This window comes from Anas acuta, chromosome 3 (assembly GCF_963932015.1).
Source record: "Anas acuta chromosome 3, bAnaAcu1.1, whole genome shotgun sequence".
Classification (NCBI taxonomy): domain Eukaryota; kingdom Metazoa; phylum Chordata; class Aves; order Anseriformes; family Anatidae; genus Anas; species Anas acuta.
In genome coordinates, this window is record NC_088981.1 from 35,386,966 (window position 1) to 35,410,132 (window position 23,167).

General features: G+C 38.3%; 1 protein-coding gene across 5 annotated transcripts in view; it reads right to left on the minus strand.

The window, feature by feature from the left end:
* Nucleotides 1-23,167, minus strand: part of LRFN2 (leucine rich repeat and fibronectin type III domain containing 2) — a 226,201-nt gene that overhangs the window by 45,645 nt on the left and 157,389 nt on the right. Inside the window, exon 3 of one of the 5 annotated variants that reach the window (XR_011094734.1) lies at nt 13,058-13,350. The exons of the other annotated variants lie outside the window; for them this stretch is intronic. The gene's annotated coding sequence lies outside the window, so the exon portion shown is untranslated. Of the gene's footprint in view, nt 1-13,057; nt 13,351-23,167 lie in introns of those variants that run through there. 5 annotated transcript variants of the gene reach the window in all.

Genomic DNA, 23,167 nt, shown 5'->3' on the forward strand with positions numbered 1-23,167 from the left:
ATCATCACCTGGATTCACCCTGTGCTCAGACAACCTATGGGAAAGATGACATTGTCTAGCTCCAAAGTGAAGAGATTCAGGGAAAAATATGTGCTACCTTGGGAAGCTTACTGATTCTTGCATGTTCGCATGCTGCAGTTCTTCCTGTTGCAGTGACATCAGAGCTCTCCTTGGTATTCACTGCTGTCCCTTGCATCCCACCCATTTCTCTTTGTACCATTATCTCCCCATCACCACCACCACCCTGCATCCTCCCCCTTTTTTTTTTCAGCTCTCACTTGCTTTTCCAGCTTGAGCTGTAACATATTTGTCCTTGAAGAATAAACAAAAAGTATTTATAGGCTGACTTGGAGGGCCAACTGTGGCTGGGAGGAGCTGCAGCTCTGTTTCAGGATCAGTCACTACACAATAACGCACAAGAAACCCTCATGCTTCATCAGTTGTCTCTCTAGTGCTGACCTTCCAAGATGCCACTTCTTGGTCTCCCAAAGGCATCTCACAAAGAGCTGCTGACAGTATACATGTACAGCAGATCTCCACGCCCCTTCAGCTCACTACCACTTCAGCTGAATAATAGCTATCCACTCGTTACGCTACCTGCTGTGGAAGAGCTAGTGATGTGATTCCCATGCAGTCACGTGAGTTTTCAATATAATCATGCTGTTCCCTGCATGTTCTAGGTAGTAGACAGTCACCTGTGCCTAAGTTCTTTTACTGCTGTACATGTGACGGGATAATGTGTAATGTCTCATAATAGCTCCGATAATTTGTATTATGAGGCCACTTGGATCTTAGCAAACATATGACACAAGAAACATACTTCATACACTAAAAAAAAAGCCACAGTGCAATGATTTACATTTCATTCCACAGCTGAAATGACAGTTATGCAGATGTTTCATAAAAATTAAAAGAAGTTATGAAGGTTAATAATTAATCCACTAGTAACACACACCAAACACAGAACAAAATCTATCACCTTAGTAAATGTTTTTTTTTTTTTTTTAAGTGTTTAAACCATTCTTGTTTGCTCTCCCTGTGAAAGAAAAGAAAACTTGAGCTTTATGTTTTGGGTCTGTGCCCCAAACTGGCCAATTTCTCTCATGGCTAAGGTGGTTTGGCTTCCCCTGCCTAGAATATAGAGTAACATGACTCAGAAGGAAGGAGCTGTTTAAATGCAAGATGTTGTGAGTGCTGAACTACGTATGGTAGTTCAGTTATTGCAAAGTTTTCTGCATGGTGAGATGTTGGCAATTATATAACATTACTATTCTATAGGAGAGGAAAGGATTGAAGCATCTGTGTTTGCTGAACTCTGTAAACAAGATGAAAGCGAGATACTTTTAGAAAGGATGGCTTGAGAAGACTAATCCTACCTTCAATAGTAAATAAAAGGCTAGTGAATAAAATGTTTGGAGATTAGCAACTAAGTTATTGATGAAAATCTGCAGCATACTTAGCAAAGTGTTATAAATATCCCTTACATTATTATCAATTGGTAGTTTACTAACAGGCAATTGGCTTTAGAATCTTAATTATAATTGTGTTCTGCAGCTTTAATTTAGTGTATTACTCTACCAGCTGAAATGATAAACAAAAAGCAGTTTAAAAGGGGGAGAAATAGATACAGTTAATTAGTAATAAGCCCTTTCATAGCTTCTCCCTCATCTACATTCCCACCCTCTGAATATCTATTCATAAATGTGAATGCACACTTAGGAGAGCAGCGTCTCCTTTAAGTGTCCCAATTCTCTAACCACATTTTTTCCGGATGCCATTAAATATCACAGAGCTTTGGGGAGACAGTTGACTCTAAGCATCAGAGTGAAAAGCATTTGTAAAAAACTGAGGGGAGGAACAGAATTTAATTACAGAAAATAGGGACTGCAACACCAAGAGGAGGCTGTGAAGCAGGAGATCTAAATGGCAAAGTAAACTCTGATGGGGAAACCATCTGTGGATGGTTTGAAAGCTCGTCATCTGCTTGTGTGTGCTTGCACGCGTGCATGAAAAAGATGCAGAGAGCACGATATGTGCTTTTACCAGCAGGAGAACAAATCAGTAACGTCTATACCAGGATGAAAATATCATGGCTGCTGTCATTCCAGTTGTTGAATCCATTTGAAAGTATTAACGTAAATATTGTTTGTCTCCAGGGGAAATTTCTAGCTTTTGTAATCTGTTGCCAGCATCAGTACTTCAAGCTTCTGAGCCTGGCACCGTAAGTTTCTCGACAACATTGTCCTGAAGTGACAAGTTCATGACACAGCAAATAGTATATAAACCCAATAGGTTACATATAGACCCAAGAGGTTACAAAGAGGAGACAGGGGATGACAGAGATATGCAGGGCTCCTTAAAGAGAACATCTGGGGTTTTCATAGATCAACTGTTTCTCTCTTTTCCCAACAGAAAGACAAAATACTTAGGCCACAGATGTAGTAAGAATTCAGGAGTCTGCACAATTCTAGTAGTATTTTCTAAAATCTAGTCTCCTACAATGTCAAGGTAATTGGTAGCTGCCAAGGAGATGGATGTATAATAAAAAACAAAAATGTTTTGATTTCAGTTCTGGTAACTTTCATATAAGACAGACAATGAATTGTCAAGTTTATGGTCTGTTTTTGCTGAGCAGTTTGCTCACTTTGTTCCCAAATCTCTTGTGACCTGCAACACCAAGCATTTTACAGGCTGTTGGTGGTAGCCCTGTGAGAAGCTCACCATTCTGATTTACATTTAAAAGATATCTATCAGCCTGCTAAAGTAGATTTCTCACAGCATGTCAGTAAATCTGGCAGGGTTTCTGTCTCAGTTCAAGATGAAAAATAGTCTCTTTAGTCCTCTTATAACATGGATTGGTATGAATTAATATGTGCAAGAGTCATAAACCTTGGTGTTTTGTATTCAATTTTTCCTCATAAAGATACAACTTCTATGATTTGGCATCTCATTTCAGGAATGTCTCTGAGGCATTTTTTAATTCTATATTCATTGAGCTTTGCATATGAATTCCAATAACCTTTGCGTACCACAGCACCAAGTACAAGGTAACTGCCAGTCAAGTAAGGTATAGCCACAGCACACAGGCTGAGGGAAAAAATAAAGAGAGAGGTGGCTGGGTAGTGTCTCACATTCTACTGTCTCCTAGTGTATGGGAACACAGCTTCCAGGGACTGTATTTATGCGTTTTTACTTTTTTTATTTTTTTCAGGTTTGTAGGTGCTGTTGGAAGAATTGGATTTATATCATTGTTAGTTTTGTGAGCATCTCCAACACTGTTCAGTTGTTCAAAGTCAGTCATGTATCTAAGAGGTCACAGGCTCAAAATCAAGACTTTTCTGTTCAGCTAGGTTTCTGCATTCCTTTGGGGTAAAGCTGCTTATCTTCAGATGTGCATATGTAAAGTGCAACTTAGATTTCTTAGATTTTAGCTATGCCTTTTTAGGAGCTGTTTTTTTTTTTTTTAAAAAAAAAAAAAAGAATTGGTAACATTAACACACGGTGTGCTTGCTTTCTCCAGCCACTCTACATTTTGTAAATCATAGAGTGGAAACATTTACAAACACTCACTACTTCACGTATTTGTGGTTGTCTTTACTAAGCTCTTCCCATATTAATTTGACTAATATTGCTTCCACAATAGCAGAGAAAAAAGGAACTCTGGAATTTAACATTTTTTCCCCCTCTGTACAACTTTCTTGAATATTGCAGCAAAAGCAAGATTGCAACCAAAATATTTTACTATCCCAGTACCGCTACAAGGTTCATTTATGCATTTTACTTCATGTGAATGCTGTCCTTTCCAAGCTGCTGGGGGTCCATCCTATCTCCTCTATCTTCCCTGGGACTGGAAGCAGTCCTTGTTTGGTTGCATTTAGGAAGAGGTATGCTAAAGAGGTGAATGCCTCCAAATGAAAATAGCTCAAGGAATGTCTTAAATGTGAGAATATTTCTGTTATTGCTGGATAACAGGTAACAGGATCCAGAACAGAGGTAAGGATATTCCATAAAAAGCAATTTTCAGGAGGGCTCACTCTATGAAGCCTGATTTAATCCATCCAAAAATTCCCCAAGGAAATCACCCAACATTTTCTTAATCAGAGCTGTCTTACACAGAAAGATATTGGTCTCTTTCAGTCTTTTGTTGGCAAAAGTTGTGTCTATTTGTGTGCATTCCTTATCTTTCCCTGCCTCCAGTCATGGCTGTTTTGTTTGTTTGTTTGTTTGCTTACTTTTACCTAATTCCTTTACCCTTCCAAAGACTGAAGCAATGCATTTATCAAAGGCTCAAATAATCGATGTAGCTGGCCAGGTGCAGGGATGGGTCAGATGTAATTCAGCTACAACCCGAGCATCCCTGAAACATCAGGCTGTGAGCTTGGCAGAATATACTTTATACACCAACAAACCTCTATTCACTGCAGGATTTTAATAGGGGAAGTTCAGACCTTACAGCAGCTTGTCTGCTGAAGTACAGGACTGTAACATTGATGGTATCTGGCATAGGAACCTTGTAGCTTTAATACAGATAAATTTTTTCATAATTTCAGGTCTCCCAGTTTACTGAGGCATAGCGTTTCTCCCACTGAAAGCAGTGCTTTTTAAACACTCTAGAATAACCAATCCGTTTGCTATTGTTCCATCACAGTTGAACTCTGCGATTAAGTCACCTCTTCACGTTTCATGCTACTTAGGCCAAAAAGAAGAACCTTGGACACTTCTACAAAGGTTTACTATCTGTAATTCTTGACAGATGATAACAAAACCAACTGTTATTAAATAAAATTCAGAGTCAGTTAAAAATATCAACACCTTGCCTCCATTTAACACTTAAACTACTAGTGACTACTGCTTAGGCGTGCTTTTGAAACACAAGGTATACATTTCCCTTCTAGACTCTCTTTCTGATATAGGCATCACCTGGAAAGGGCATTTTGGTCCCTAATTGAAATGTGTATGTGCTCATATATGTGCACACAAGAGGATTATTACTATTATTATTATTATTATTATTATTGTTATTATTTTAAGTGGTTTGATCAAGAAGAAACATAATATATTTGTAGCTTCTCTGCCAAAGATCTGGACCCCTGGCTGACAAACATTCAGTGTGTTTAACAGCCTTAGTGTCACTTAAGCACTTACATCTCCAGTTCCTAGGAAATTCAGCAAGGGAACTTAAATCAAGAGGAAACCACATGCAATTCTGTTAGATCCTACCTCACTTTCACTAGCATTTTGCTGAAATGAAGACATTCTTGTAAGCCATTTGGTTCTGAGAAATGTGCAAAATTAATCAAGCTTTTGAAATTCATTTCCTGAGAAAATAAAACTTGGTGAACACATTCTGTGTACTTTTGAGCATCTGCCTGTCTGGCACTTTCCCACAATACATTTGGGACATTTTCATCACTTCAGATAAAATTTGGAGTGTGGAGGCCTCCAAAATATTTACTACTCACACGTTTCAAGAATACATAGTAAGTTTCAAGACAGCAGAGGAGACTTTACTAGCTTTACTGGAGTTTTGCAAAGGAAATATGCATCATGAGGCCAACTCTTTGAGCCTTAAAGAATCAACATGGAAGAGAGATATTGTTAATATCCCTGTTCTTGAAAAGTCTTGAATTAAAGTTCAGCCTTTTTAGAGAAGAGAGAGTCCATTCTGCTGTTGCAGTGGTCTGAGTTGTATGGGTTCTCTGGTGTCTATTAAGGGGCAAGCTTATTCTGTGATCCCAATACAATTCATCTACTGGGAGAGTTGCTCAGTCAGGCACACACATCCTTGGGAAGCCAGAGGTTCCATTGCTTCCACAGAAAAGTGTGTTTCAGATAGCTGGATGCCCTGTTCCGATTCATTTCAATTGGCTTTGAAAGTCTATGTTCCTGAGTTTTCTGTACACTGCAGTTATAGTGAAGGCTACTGTTTCTGCAGTCACATTGTGCAAATAGGAGCACTATTTAATAATGTAGTTAACAAAGTATGAGAGTTTCTACCCAAAGTTTACAGGCACTACTATTCCATTATATCTAATCTCTAGACCTTGCCTGATCTGGCATCATGCCACTTGAAACTTGAACTGAAAAGCTTTCATTCTGGGAACATATAAAGAATGGAGCAAAAAAAATAAAATTACACCTAGCAATTAGCCTAAGTCTCTTGTGTTGCTGAAGATGGAAATTTTTATTCTAGAATTATGTTTACCTTCAATGCTAAGGTCAGTTTCATTTGTATATGTCCTGAAGCCTGGGGTCCAATTTTTAATCTCTGAATGCTGATTATAGTAACTGAATTAACTCAGTCTTATACTGTGAATTCAATAGGCATGCTTGATTTACTCATTCATTAAAAAATATGTTACTTTAGGCAAATATCTACACAAAACACATTCTGAAACACATTCTGAAATGTCACATTCTGAAATGTCACATTTCAGAAACACTAGAAATAAATATTCTAAATGATTAATTTCATACCTTTCTTAAAGTTGTCTCATGAAAGCAGAACCAGCACAATAATACATGTATGTTTGGTCAACATATGGACTAATACATATCAGTGGGTTAAACTTCTAGCTAAACAGAAAAGTTACTTAGCTCTAGCCAGAACTCATGAGTGGCCCATTGTAACCTTAATAATCAGAGCCAGATCTTGTTGAGAAGTATGATTTTTACCTGTGAAAATAACTGTACTTGCATTATTCAACCTTCAGTGACTGGAAATCACAGGCTTTAACTTCTTGATTTGTTGTGACAAAGAAAAATGCTTAGTTACCTGATGGTTTTCAAATACGAACAACATTTAAATGTGTAGATAGTTATTTGTAAGCATAATAAATAAATAAATAAACAAATTGAAAAGAAAGTATCTATTCAGAAAATCCATGTGTAGACATTTGGCAAACAGAGACCTAGGTAGGACCACCTAAGATACAGCTGTATATCTGCATGTACATGAGCTATATGCAGTGTCCCTTTTCTTCAAGGGCAAGACACTTTCCCTGAATTGCCTGAACCAGCTGATGAGAAGCTCTGTGTGGAAAGTCAGAAAAGCTCTGATACCATGGAGCAGTTACCTGGTGACTCTTGGCCAGAAGACAGTATAATACATTTCCCAGGCATGGAAGTGAATTGCACCAACATCAGATCACACTGGTTTCCTAGGGCTTTCCAGTGCAGCCACATCTGTGGAGGATGGTGATTTCCCAATGACAAGGGCACAGGATGCACAGGGTAATGTTTTTAAATGACCTAACTAGAAACGGCTTGGTTTTGTCCCTCCCTTCCCCCCAAGACCATTTGCAGATCCATTCATTTTCTTTTGTTCATTTAATGTACCCCAGCATTTATTTTTACCTCCTGCTTTTAATGCGGTGTTCCAGTCTCCATCAGATTCAATCCAAAAACTCATGAGTCAGCTAAGCTGAGCCCCTTTTCTATTTTTAGCCATCCAGTTCATTTATTCATCTGGTTCTTTATAGCAATCCTGCATTTTGCTTCACCAGCACAGTAGAGAAGTTATCAGTTATTCTGTCTCTTACTCATTTTGAACACATAGGGAAGCTGCAATATATGAAGGAGCAGCCCTCTCAGAGATACTGCCTATCGTGTGAGACACAGTTGTCCATCAACAGTCCCTGTTGCCTTCTGTGTCTACAAGTTAAGATCTGTTCTCATCATTTGAATCCAAATTCCCCTTACTCTGAGCCATAACAGCAACTCCATGGGTAGCTCTTTATCCCTGGCTTATTCTAACTCTTATAAAAACCTTCATATACTCTTATTTCCTTCCACATCAGAGAAAAAGGAGGATAATTAAAATTGGTATTTTTTCCTTAATCTGAGCTTGTTGCCTTTTTTTTTTTCTTTTTTTTTCTCTGCCCTAGAGACAAACTCTGTCCGATATATCCTAGGCAGTATTCTGTATTAGCAATATATACTGCATTTCACTTTTTATTTATAATTTAAAGAGTCACAGTTAGGAAAAAAAAAAAAAAAAAACAAGGCATATATACAAAGTCTGTTGTCTCATAAATTGAATTGGGTGCAGAAAATTACATGTGAAGATTTGTAGATGCTAATATGATGGAGATGAAATATGGGCAAATAAATTGAAGGATATCAGGTAAAGTCCACACCCAAAAGCTACAGAATTCACTTTTGATGAATGCCACAAGTTAGGATTCCTAAGTATGTTAGCAAGAGCATTCAGTAAGAAGAATAAGCAGAATTCAGAAGAAGCCTGCTTATTCAGGGAATACATCCCAGTGGTTTGCAGTCGTGGTTGGCTTACAGTTTGTTAAGAAACCAGTTTGCTCTGAGAAGGAAACAAGACCCCTGCTGCCCCATTACATGATTCAACATGGCCTGCACAGCCTCCATGTTCTTTCTTCAGTCTGGCTATCTCTTTACTGTATTTTCTCACTTTTCACTTTGGCTGAAACTAGACTTGCCAGTTAAATCTTCTCTTTCTAGTCTAGTCACTGATTCCCATGCAGAAAGATAATTCATTGTTCCTTTGGAGGGCTTTGAATTCCCATTATCTCTAGCATGTGAAGGATAGGTCCTTAAAATTGTAGACTTCAATGTTGTTGCATCTGCTTCTATCATTGCATTTCCAAATCACTGTGTCACTGGACACGGAAGAGAAAGGAGGTCTAGATTTTTGTCAGTAATACCTGTACTTTCATATCAAGATCTCAGTGCACTTTAAAGAAGACACCTTTCCTACCTTGTTTTTGCTGATGAGTAAGGAAGAGGCACAATCTGGCTCCAACATCTCTCCCAAGATTACTTGCCAAGTCCTTCCTGGAAAACCCAGCTCTACTTCTTTTCAGACCTTCTTCTTGTACAGTGATGTTTCCATGTGTAAGATATGTCATTGTACATTTTGTTAACACAAATCTAGTGTCATGGATAGTGTTGTCACAATTGTATTGGAAAGGTGGGCAGTGGGACCTACATGTCTGGGGAAGAAATGTAAGTGGTAAGATTAACTTACATCTTCTTTCTTCCCTATAAGATAAAGCATGGAAGTCATGGCACAGAAAGAGAGACTGAAGATAAGAAACAGCTTTTGCAGCTCTTTCACTGGCTAGTCGCTGGTTCATCATCATCCAAGGTTAGCAGTGAATGGGAGCCAGAATCCATGGATGCCTGTGCAAAGCTGAAGTGACTCCAATCCCCAACACCCCCTTTACTGTCCAAGTACCAGTAGCACAGAAGCCTGTGGAAGAAACGCTGCCTGCTTTCCTGATATTTTTCTGTTCTGGTGACTTAACCATAGCTAAGAGTCTCAACTTTCACCAAACAAGTAAATAAATAGTAGAGTGCATTTCTAACCCTCTTGACCAGTGTGAATGGGTACACTGGGAAACAGCACCATGAAAGCAAACAGATGTAAACAAAAAGCATGACTAGTCTATTACTTAATAAATAACAATAACACAAGCATATTGTGACATTTCAGTCATATAGATGAGACCTGGCTGAAGGCTTTGAATGTAAAACCATAGGAGGTAGTACTAATTTTCTGTCATACACTGACTGGTCTGCAGAGACCTTTTCCTGGGAAAGACTGGAAGTCTTCCAGCTGAGGCTAAAGGAAGGTGAGTGGAAAGCAAGATAAGAATAGCTGCTTTTTTTTTTTTTTTTTTTTTTTGCTACTCTTGCTGTGTTTATTTATGAGGAAACAAAAGCCTTCAATCCCCAGGGCTCTCCACACAGCACCTTTCACTGGCACTAAGGCAATAAAAGCTAAAAAAAAAATTAAAACACACACACACACAAGTCTCTTAAAATTAAAATGAAGGGAAAGCATGTGATAAAATAAAACATACAAGCCCCAAATATTTCAAATATATATTCTGCTTCACTTTGCAGTTTCTGCTTACCAACTACTCACAGAATGACAGTCTTATCAGATAAGAGCGGCCAGCTACTACACGCTGCATTTAAATTTATATTGCAAACAACAGGCTCCATTACCCAAGGATTTTCTCGTTGCATTCCTAATATTGTCTTTCTGAATGCTTTATTGTTCCTCATTTCCTTACATGGTCTTTGCTTTCTAGTGTGTGCCAACACATCCTGGTATGTATTTCAAACATTTTTTTTTTCCTTAATCTGCCTTTAAATATCCTCCTTTATGCCTCTAAACACTTGGCTTCTCAGACACCATCTCAAAAGCTGCTGTCTCATACACTCTTGGCTGTTTCCTTCTCCCTTCCTACTGCTACCCCTGTTCCTTCATCCCCTAATCATTTGATCACTGCAGTTCTTTGATGAGTGAGTCTTCCAGTTCAGGCCCAATTTAATTATGTTTTTTTACAAGACTGACCTCTCTGGTCCCAATTTGTTCAAGACATTTTCTTCATTGATCCAGGGCCAGATCCTTGTACTGCCTGTTCTAAACTGGATTCCTGATATTAGAAACAGCCATGTACTATCTCTGAAGGTCATTTTGCATATATCAGCAGTTAATTGCACTGATTTATTTGTGGTGGATACAATACACTCTTCCTTGCCCTGAGGTCTAGACATATTAACAGAAAATCAAGGGGAAACAATTAGAGGGATTTTCATACTACAACAGGAGCACTTGCTTCACCATTCATAAGCATCCTCAAAGAATAGATCACATTTTAAAGAAATTACAAGACACCCTAAAGATCTGTATATTTAATTTCTCTTGGGTTATTATGAAAACAAAGTCCAATGCTACGGGAGTTTTCTTTCTTAAATTCTGCTCATATCATCTACCATTCTGGAATAACCAGCAAGATGTTTCAATTTTGAAGTGGAAAGGCAAATGTGTAGTTTCAAGAAAGATCAAGAGCCCTGTAGAACATTTGCAAAGCAAAATATGCTGTGTTGATGACACACAGAGTAGATAGAAGATAGCTCTGTTTATAAATTACCAGCCTGACATACATGATAAACACCCCTATATAAGCAAATGGGCAGCAAAACTCTTCAGTAGATCAGTATAAGCTTCCAATCTTCAGGAAAAAGTCAAGGGAAACTGAAATACAACTTTTTTAACCCAGGAAGGGAAAACTGAAATATTGCATCCAAGAGGAAAAAAATATGTCCATGGTGATTGCTGTTTCTACAGGGTGTGCAGTTAGTGGAGATCCATGAGGATGCAGAGCTCAGTGACAAGTGACAACAGCATAGAAACGGCACAGTGGCCACTGAGCTGTGCATGTTCAGTGAGCACGAGGTGTGGCAAAGGTCTCTTTGAATTAGTTTGAGCTAATTAAATACAGCTCTGTGCTTGACAGGATCTGCAGATGCCTCAATCCCCTTTGTCCAGTTCTACTCAAGGATGATGTCAAATCTAAGTAGACTGGAATGAACACATTATCCTTGCCTGCTGCCAAAAGCTAACTGGATAAGATCAGCACAACCAGCATGCATGACCCTGACTGAAAAGGGTCAAGGAAAGTGAGTCCTCTGGATAAAACTGGAACTGCCTCATGACCACGGTGTCCCTTCCCCAAAATGGAAAGCTAAACTGTGATGGTTTATCTGGTACCATGAGAGAAGAGATGCTGGCCTCCTGGACTTTAGTGAGAGGGGCTGATATCCAGTTGGATCTCAATGTTCCATCTTTTTTCACAATGATCACTCTTAGACATTGTCTTTCATGTTGATGGAAGATTTTTTATTTGTATTGAGGCTTTAAAAACAGGAGAAACTACTTTTACTTCCTTATGGTACTTAAGACCACATGGCATGAGAAATAACAGAAGAGATATCTTCTTATAAACAGAAGAGATCTCTTCTTATAAAAGAAGAGATAAAAACAATCAGAAAACCACCATTCACAAATAAATAAATACAGAATAACACTTGAATTATATAGCCTACTGTCCCACAGCTCCCACTGATGTTTAATGATCCAAGAAGCACATCTCTTACCTTAAGCAAGCAACTCCATAGCCTAACACCTTTCAGTCTCAGAAGCATTTTTAACACCCCATCTCAGCCCAGTCTCCTGATGCAAGTTATCTCCCCAGCACACACCCAACTCATTTTCTCACTTCTGAGGTCATTTGCAACGATGTCTACAAATGTGTATCCCTGTAATGGTGACATGAAAAGTGAAGAAGTGAGGAAACATCTGTCCTTCAGGGAACATCTTGCTTTTTCTCCTGACTGATATTTCTCCACTCAGCCATGCCAGTTGGCTCATGGAGGATGTTACTCATCTGTCCCCTCCTTTTTTCGGACTAAGTCCTGAAGTCCCCATTCGCAGATTCTGTGGGAGGTTTGCATGAGTAAAATGTGAGTAAGGATTTCAAGGCACGGGTCTCTGAGTCACAGATTTCTTGAAAAAGACACACACACACACACACACACACACACACACACACATACACAAAACCCACTGTTGAACATAGACCACCATGCTAGCATGGAAGCTATGTGTTCAGCTCTTGTGAGGCCACACCTCGAGTACTGTGTTCAGCTTTGGGCCCCTCAGTACAAGAAGGACATCGAGGCCCTGGAGCATGTTCAGAGAAGGGCTACAAAGCTGGTGAAGGGCCTGGAATGCAAGTCCTGTGAGGAGCGGCCAAGGGAGTGTTTAGTCTGGAGAAGAGGAGGCTCAGGGGAGTCCTTATTGCTCTCTACAACTACCTGAAAGGAAGCTGTGGGGAGCTGGGGGTTGGCCTCTTCTCACAGATAACTAGTGATAGGACTAGAAGGAATGGTCTCAAGTTGCACCATGGGAGGTTCAAGTTGGACATTAGGAGACATTTCTTCTCAGAAAGAGCAGTCCAGGGAAGTGGTAGAGTCACTGTCCCTGGGGGTTTTCAAGGCAAGGTTGGACTTGATGCTTAGGGTCATGGTTTAGTGGGTGACATTGGTGGTCTGGTTGGACCAGATAGTCTTGGAGGTCTTTTCCAACCTTAATGATTCTATTATTCTATATCAAACTAACATCTCAGTTTTCTGAATACAGATGTGGTGGCACTTGCTGACGATGATAATACGGATGGTGAATATATCATCTGTGACAGGTCCTCTGCAGGGTGTTACTACCAGGACATCATGAGGTATTTGATATTTATTTGCTCAAAGAATCATCATACATATCTGAGCTGGCCAAAGAGTACTAAATGATTACAACAGTGAAACCTATCCTGAAGGTTATTCTTGATTCCATACAAATAATCTTTACTTTCTCTCTTTTCAATAGCTTGTTTTCTCCTGGGTCTTGACATGCACTGGTTGTGCTCTTTCATACTCTTGCTCTTTCTTATTCATCTGTAGTAAGGAGGCACTGTGGGTGCTCTAGATGCCAGAGAGCCTCTCATTTTCTTTGGTAACAGCAAACAATTTCTAAATTGGAGCAAATAAAAAGGAAACAAAATGCAGACAACTGAGCAAAGGGTAAGGCCAATAATTTAGTTTGTAAGCTCTGTGTGGCTGCTATCCCTTTCTGCTTTATTTTCTCCAACAACTGAATAGGCAAACTGTGCTGCCCAATAGAGGCTGTATGGGACAAATATCCATGTGGGAATATATATATATATGTGTGTGTGTGTATATATATGTGTATATATATATATATACACACATACACAGGAAACATAAACAGGAAAGTCTGAAAGAGTTGGGACCATTCATACTGGAGAAGAAAAGGCTCAAAGGGATCTTATCCATGTATATAAACACCTAGTTGGGGGAAATAAAGAAGATGAAGCCAGACTCTTCCCAGTGATATCTAGTGACAGGACAAAAGGGAATGCACACAAACTGAAATACAGAGAATTTCATTTAAATGCATGAAACACTTTATACCTTAAAAGCAGTTGAACATCTGCACAGCCTGCCCAGGGATGTTGAGAAGTCTTTGTCCTAGAAGATGTTCAAACCACGACTGAACATAGTTATGGTCAACCTGCCCATGTTGACTCTGTTTTGTGCAGGCACATGATCTAAATGAATTCCAGAGCTTCCTTTTAACCTTAACTATTCTTTGATTCTGCAGTGTAAACTAGTTGCATATTTTAATATCACAAATTTAAAAGGCAGTCCTGATCCTAGTGCATAGCCAGAACAGCTTCTGCCCTTGAGCTGTCTACAATACTACCTCTTTCACACATGACTTTAAACATAATGGAGATGAGTAACTAGACTAGTGGATTCTATAATAATGAACTTTATTCATAAGGAAATTCATTTCTAGTGAAGATGATCCTATCAAACCGGCATTTATTGTAACGAGTACATCTCTCCAGAACATAAACTAACAATTTCCCCCATCTGTCACACTTTGTAGCCCTGGCTCAGGTATTAGGCAGAGCCAAGAAGAGTCATATTTCATGGATCAATATTCCAGACACAAAGGGGAGGTCAGATTGCACTGCTTGATAAATTATGGTAAAGCTATTGCTAGAAATCAATCCTTTGTCAAAATGACTGAGAATGATTACAGCCAAATGATGGTCAGGGCAGCAAGGGTCCTAGAGGCCCTCTTTTGAGCTTATTGCCCACTTTCAAAATCAATTTAAATTGCTTTTTTTTTTTAAAAAAAAAAAAAAAAAAAAAAAAAAACAACTTTTTCTTCTTTTTTTTTCCAATTTAAGACAATTGTGGTAGCAAATAAAGTCATCATCTCACTTTTTCATAAGCCTGTCAAAGGAGTGGGGGTGCATAAGGTGAGCACAAATGGAGATTGTGCTCACCATCCCCATTTGTGCTCACCCCTGTAAGGAGGAAACATGAGACTTATGATAAAATAGGCTTTACAAGAAGACAAATGAACAAGAGGCAATTCAGTCTCTCAGGCTTATCCCAGATTCCCATCTTTCCTGGCTTGATGATTCAGTGCATTTGGTTCATTGCAGCAGTGCCCTTTGCCTGAACATGGAAATTGTCACTGGCAGAAGCTGAAGAGTAAAGACCTCAAATAGCACATATTAATAACTTAACAGAAACAAAACAAAACAAAACATAAAAAAAAAAAAGGCTCCATCCCATCTCCAGAGATCTTAATGTATATCTGGCACAATGTAAAGAACCACAGAATGCAGTGATGACACAAGCATGTTCAGAAAACAGTGTGAACCCAGCCAGATATATGGAAATATCTCCCTGAAGTTTCATATCTCACATTTCACCACAGCTGAACCAAGGGAGGCAGTGCAATGTGATAGTTTACATGAGAGCCACAGGGAAACCTGCAAGCAGAAGGGAACACCCTGCATCAATGATGAAGCTTTCAGGAGCATCTGTAAACTGTGCACTCTCCCGTGCAAGAGGCCCTGAGAACAAAACAAGGTTTTTGGCATATAAGCACAATGTATTTACAGCATGTTTCTGCTCACATACAGAAAACTTGTGTCTCTGCGTCAAAGCCATCTTACAGCCAAAATAATTCCTCTGCAATACTGTTCATAACCTGACAACAACAGCTGTTTTTCTGAAGCATGAAAGAAATCTAACTTCTCTTAATAAGGTGTCTATTGCTTAGGAGCCTTCAGTTTCTAGGAAGTTACCATCCTTAAAATCCAGCAAAAGCATCATTCCTTTAACAGCAAGTCAGAAAGCAACTGGAAAAACTTCTTCCCACAGGATACTGAAACAATAACAAACAACTCAAGGTTCAGATATACTCACTGTCTGCAGACAGCTGCTAATCAAGATGCAGGCAAATTAATCAAAGGACAAAGTGGGGAGAAAAATGCAAAAGGTGCCCAATTGACTGTTTTCCAGCATTTCCAGACCACTTTGTTCTTATTGGTTCCTTTCAAGAAGTTGTTGCTCTAAAAGATTGCTGGCATGGGGAGAATAAGCTTTAAAGACAGGACTGATCTTACCAAGATGTCCCACAGTCTCTGCATAAAAAGGAGGTGAATGAGAGGTTTGACAGAGCAAACATGGAAGAAGAATACAGAGGACTCCTTTACATAAGTTATACCTCAAATGCAGCTGGGGTCAGAAAAAGACTTCAGCATTTAACTCTTTATCTATCACTCCACACCTGAAATCATCAGTGAAAGTATACTGGTTCCACCACTTCAACAAATGTGCTCATTTGAATTAAACTCAGATGAGATTCCCCATCTCAATCTCTCAAACATATATAACATTTGAAGCAAGTTTTATTTCCAATAGTGCTAAAAGCTTGGTAAAAGTTAACTATGTGGGTTTAAGAGGGTGTTTTAGGTGATCACAGATTAATGGAACATAAAATATTGTACAAGGCTTGCTATTTTTCCTGTAGCTTTGTTTTTTTATTTACACACTCATAATAGTAATTTAAAAAATATATATTATTTAAGAATTTATTTATTTCACAAGCTTCCTGACACCTAGTATTAGAAATCCTACAGTGATGAGGTGTGCATTTTACCTTTCATAGCCATGCTTTTGTAAGTTTTCCATGGTCTGTAAATTGGAAGAGAAGCTAGAGGTAGGGCTGCTGCCAGGGGCATGGCTGCATACCTGCATCTTCGCCTCACTGTCACATCCCACCCTGGCTGCTGAAAACTGCAATTGGAGCACATTGCACTAAGGAGACAGCGTATCATTGGCGCATAGTCTTTCAAATGTTTTACAGGGTGTAATTTCACAGATGAATCCAGGCATGTTTTAGCAGAACTATTTTTTTTTTCCCCCAGAGGACAGATTGGAATAAAAAATATAAATATATAATAATTATAACAAAGAAGAAATATATGTAACAGTGACTAATTGCCTACAAATAGTTGAAACATTTAACTTAGAGATGAAAAAGAATTGGTTATCAAATTGCAGAGGTATATAAATCATCAAAATTTTGTGTGTATGAAACAGCTGAAGATGAAAAGAAAGGAAGGTGGAGTCATGCACAGAGACTTCTTTTCACAGTTCTGCCACAGACTACTGGTGTTTGTCCTTTGGAAAATCTCCTAATATTCTTCTATGCAAGTTCTCTGTATTTACTATGAAAACAGAGACTTTCACCCTTCATTGTTTCTCTGTCCTGTCAACACATGTGAAAGAAGTTTGGGCTGAAAATGTTTCTTTCTATGCCTTCACATAGTATGTGCAAAGTATAATTCCAATTGATCTGGGGACCTTTCAGCACTGCCATAATTAAGTCATTATACTAACACAAAAAGTGCCTTATAAATGTTAAATGTCGTATTCTACTTATTATAATTATATTATGCACCTACTACTATAATGTATAATATATTAACATTTTTGAAGGATAACTTAATCTGAATACCAGCAGCTTCATTAAAGGCAAAGGCTACTATTAAAATAAATAAATAATTAAATAAAATAAGAAAGCTTGTAGAGGTTTAGGAACTGCAGACTAGTTTCAAAAAGCAACTAAGGTTTTAATTGTCATCAACAACCTTTGGGAATCTCACTTTTGGGGAACTAAATAATTTATGAAATTTTTATTTAATTAAAGATAGTTAATCTCTTATGAAAATTTGATCCAAGATGTCTTGACTGTGAAACGGTCTCCCAGAAAAGTAATGTGAATCGCATTGATAAAAAGCATTTTAAAATGGGCTAGGCAAAGCACAACCACACTTCATCAGAAGGATAATCCTAGAGTAATTAACAGTGACCCCATGCTAACAGAAGGACAGACCACTAAGAACTAATAGGTCTTCTTTTGATCTCTCTCTTCAATAAGTCTTTTGTAAAGCATTGTTTCTTTTCTAATGACAAAACTAATAGAAGAAACCTTTCTTCAGTGCAGTCTAACACTCACTCTGTTAATTCTCTGGAGAATAAATCTCCCTTATTAATATACCCTACACTCTCACACACATATCAAATAATATGTCAAAAGATAAGAAAGGAAAGCAAAGAACTTGGGTGACATTTGTTGACATTTCCAACACAGAGGAAACAAACAAGTTACACTGTTGTTGAATGTTAAAAAGGCTGTGGAGAGTGAGTTTCCCCTTGTCAATATGGCCCTCCGGGTATTTTTAACACAGCCTGATACTGTGTTCCCTAGCAGGAGGTATTCCTGCAACACTAGGAGGTAGGGATGGCTCCTTGCAGCAATTCAGAGACCTCAATAAAAAGGTCACCAGATCTTTTAATTTAATTTACATGTTTAAATGATCAAGGCCACTTTTAAAAGGGAATAATCAAGATGCTCATCCTGCATCTTAACAAAACATCAGCTACAAACAGAAAATAAAATCAAAACACAAGCACTTTCATTTTTATTTTTATTTTTTAAGGAGATTTTTTTTTTTTTTGTCTGAAATCATGGTAAGATCCCTTTAGAGGCTGCAACTGAGAAACATCAAAAACCTTAATGTGGCCTGAGGGTGGCTCACTACAAAGCCATGTGCTAATAATACCTTACATTTATAGTTCTTTTCATCCAGAAGAAGTGGATCTTCCGGCAATGCAGATATGTATGCAGGAATAATAATTTTGAGCCTCCTTACTGTCATGTGTCTGTTCCTGTGGGAAAATTATATGGCCTCAACTCCCAGCCCCAGAAACGCCCCTAATTTTTGGAGCTTGAGGTGCTCCCTCTGTTATGGAAACTGCATGGGAAAAAAAAATAAAAAAATCAGTAGAGCAAAAAGCAAGCAGACAAGCTGGAACTTTCCAGAAAATGGAAGCCATCAGCTCTACCCTTGCATAAGGTGCCTTGGGATCACTCGCGATGCTCCACAGAGCCTGGCTGCTGCGGGAAGTGCCCTGGAGTACTTTGGAGGCTCCGGCTAAGCCCTGGTGCTCTCAGGTTTCCCAGCTGCCAGCCCAGCACACCCTCCCACTCCCTGCAAGGCTTCCCATACGCAGAGGAGCAAGTCCCTAACCTGATCTGATCAGTAATCTCAAGACCTGAAGAACCACAGCACAAGCCTCATAATTCACGTGGGAAACCAAAGCAGCTTTTTCTAATACTGAAGAAGAAGCTCGTGCTTCCATTACCTTACCTTTACAGAGCACCAGCCCATCAGGCAGGAAATGCTGATATGATGAAATCTAACAATAAAACACCAGGATTACTCTGAAAGCATTTTTACCACCTGTTAACTTTTGAGTATACAAGAACTTAATGCTTGGTATTTTACAGGTAAATGTCTATTTTATTGTACAGGTTTAACAAACAAACAAATAAAAAGCTAAAGTATCTCCAGTAAAAGAGAAACATTTTTTTTTTCTGTGTGTAGGAAGCTTTTCTTATATCCATGTCCAGATTCTGAACTGCTTCTCAATAATGCACATCAACATCACCACATTGAAAATCAACAGAGCAATGCTCATTTACACCTGATATGTCTATTTCTAGAGCTTTATTACAACAGTAATAAAATAATGATTAATAATGATCATGTCTCATATTATTTAGTGGCAGTAATCATGGAATATATTGATGCATTTTAAGCAATTTACACAGGGAATTGCACCCACTATCATGTATACACATAGAAGAATCAGTCTGTTATCCTGCCCTTCTATTTTATATGTCTTGGGTCCAGGATCAAATACTGATTTAATGTTGCTCTAACACTTACACTTTTGTGCTATGATTTTTCAGGTGTTTCTCTATTGTAGAAATCTCTATACTTAAGATCACAGAAGCAATGTTCTTTTTCAGCCTTTCTGAAAATAATACTACCACCACTGGTACTGTTTTTATTTCTGTTCTTGCTCATTTATCACTATGCTATGGCTCTCACAAGTGTTTGAATTGCTCATTTTTAGGTTTAATGAACACTTCCTACAACCCATATTATGAGTTTTGAAAAAAAAAAAAAAAAAAGAGAGAGAATTTAAATTGCATTAAAAATTGTCAATCATACTTTTCTGTCATTTTTCAGTGTAAGCTGGAATGCTGGCACACATTCTATAGCTTTAGTGTCATTTACATTTTTAATAAAGTAGCTTATTTATTGAAGTATACCCTTCCCCTCACTCGTGGATTATGTCTAGTTGCATGAATCCTGTGTATGCCAGATTTCACAGATGCTCATTATTTTCTTTCTGTTCTTTCCCACTTTTCAGCCCATTTGCCTCAACATGCATAGATCTCTGCCCTCTGACACAGCACAGCATAATTCCGTCTGAAATTCAGTCTGATGCAAGGGCCAAAGAAACTTTCATCTAAGGAAGGTAACCAACTCACTTCTGAGTGATATGGAAAAATAGGGCACGACTGTCACTCACCATTAATGCTATTTACCACCGTTTCTATCATTGCACTGCAGAATCCCTTGCAAAGCCTCTCTTTTAGGTGGGGCCAGTTTAAGTCTGTAGCTTTCTGCGAGCACTTGACAAAATGCACCCAAGAGACAAGCCGCTGCCAGGTTTGGTACCTACAGTTACTTTGATCAATTCTACTTGATGCGGGCTTTCAAATCCACAATCCACCTAGCATGAAAGTACATCATCTCAGATATGACTTTATAGCTTTTAAAAGAAAGGAAGACATGGTACATGCAGAGGTGTAAGCTGTAACTGAGTCTTCTTAAGCTTGCAGTCACTATGAGGGCTTTTCTATTTAATTTCAGGGTCTGGCAGAAGTCTCTAATCCATGCTGGCCCTGGTGGGGGCAGAAAGACAGGAAAAGCACCTTGTTCCCTCCCCAGAAAAACTGTATGTTATCACTGGTTATTAGAGCACTAGGACTGACACTGCTGCATGTTATCACTGTGTCTGCCAGAAGACACAGACACCAGCCCTGCAGCAGTGTCACCCAGTAGCTTCAATCTCCCTTTCACCCTAATATCCAGGGCACCAGATGCCTGTCTAAAGCGCATCACCTCCTTAATTTCCTGATTTTGCAAACCATTTCTTCATTGCTTTTGTGAGGGACCTGTAGGTATGTTTCATTTTGTCCTCTTCTGCTATGAGTATTCTTTTGGACTGACTGATATATTGCAAATTCACAGAAGTTAATATTCGTGTTGTGGGTTTCAGATTACCAAACACCATGTAGACCTTAGTTCATGTCTTTATTATTATTATTATTATTATTATTATTACTATTACTATTATTATTATTTTATGTGTTTTCACCTTTTTTAAGATTTGGCCACTTCAGTTCATGCCACTTTAAATAGAAAATAGGTATTTGAAGTAAAGAACCATGATGCTTTTAATGAAAGTAATAGTCTTTTTATCAGTTTTCAGTAGTTCACTGAAAGTTCACAATGGATTTCCATTCCATTTTATTCCAAGTCAAACTTTTTGCTTGTTTTTGTTTAAAAGTTGTGTTTTTCTTCTATTTTTTCCCCACTCATTCCATTTTTTCTTTTTTTCAGTGCAGATAATAGAGAGTACCTCTAATGCAGAAGGAAGACAGAAATTCATACTCAGAACTAAAATATTCCCCTGTCCTCCCCCTGCTCATTTACTGAAAGCAATTTCATATCTAGAAACAAAGCATTCTGTTTTATTTTTATCACCAAGTGAATCTTCAGTTTGCTTCAATCTATATAATTCCATCTAACTCTTGGAATTTATATAAGGAAGTCAGGTTAAGAGTATGATATTCTAAGGTCACTCAGTGGTTAGTGGAGTGAGATGGGCTTTTCATCATACCTCAAACCTGAATTATCATCTAGAGGTGTTTATGTACAACCTTTTACAATAGTTGTAGGCTCAAGTCACTACTAAGACAGAATTAATCCAGACCTGAATGTTTTGTCCTAGGAAGGGAAAATAAAAGGTAAGAATGAATTTCCCCAGTACATCCATTTTTAATTTTATTCTTACAACATCAACACTAATATTGGCTTTCTAAATACCCTACCTTCTATCTTAAAAAAGTTGCAACTCCATGTGCCATTTTTCATTGAAGAAGTGGAAATGAATTTGATGGGTTTATACAGTCATACACAACTTTCCTAGAAGTGTCTTTTTGCTTCTGAGAGCTAAAGAAACACAGTGAGCAGCTGCAGGACAGAGTCTTCAAATATAAAAATAGGCTTTGTGGAAGTTTCTTGTGCGTCTCCCAGAATGTAACTGCCTGACCTTGAGAAAAGAAGCAGGAGATGTGTTTGACTTAAGTATTAACTGATAGGAACTGGCCAGTCAAACCTTCAAGTGTCCATTGAAAAGCAACAGAAATTCAACATAAAAGAAAAGTTCTGACCTTTATATTTAAGTCTCCTGAAGTTGCTAGGGAAAAGAACTATGGCTCCTTTATAATGTTAGTCAACAGTACTGTCCAGTTCAAATGCAAAGGGAACATCAATCCCCTACTGGGACATTAAAAAAAAAAAAAAAAAAAAAAAAAAAAAAGGAGAAAAGGTCAAAATCCTTCATAAATGACTACTCTCCTCAAGAGTATGAGCAAATGTCAGCCAGCTGCCCTGAAGTACAATCTTTATCCATTAGAATAAATGTTAGTAAATTATCACTTAGGTCAGTAGGGGATGAGACACACAGTCTGCTCTAGCAACAAGGCTTTAATCTTTGGTCTAGATTCATTAAAATGACACTGAAGGTCTCAAATTACCTGTTTCACTAATCTTCAGAAAGTTGTATGCCTTATGAAGGGATCTCATTCCAGGAACATACCAGCAAGAAGCACATCAATTTTTCTGTATCAAATGTTTTGCTAGGCAAAGCTTGGAAATCTGAACAGCACTCAAAAAGGCTTTGGGAACTGTTGACTCAATAAATTTCCTCCTCATTTTGGGTATTCTTCAATTCTAGCCACACCAAAGTTTTGAGGTTGCAGATACAGGAGCAGAGACTGCAGGTGACTTCTTTGGTTGAACATGAAACGTACAAAGAATTAACTATGTTTGTTCATAAACAGTAGAAATTTGGATCATGAGGAAGCTTTATCTTGGAAGACTCTATCAAGGTTGCTTACAGCTGGCAACACTGCAAGAGAAAACACCACCTCCCTGATTGCCTCCCTGCATATTCTGACACTGCATCTGGGCAATCCAAAGAAAACTTGAATTGAACAGAACTATTTGGGTCCAAATAAGTGATCTGGAAGCCTGTTAATGTGATGCAGTACAAAAATTCTAAATTCTAAGGTTTGGATTCAGTTCATTACCTACAGGATAAGAGAGGCCAGGAGAGCTCTAACAACAACACTCAACAAGCCACAGGAAATGAAAGAGATTTTGTTTTCATTTTTTCTTCATGATGCTACTTTTTACAAGATGACTTTGCTCCTCTCCCAACAACATTATAGAAACATAATTTTGTG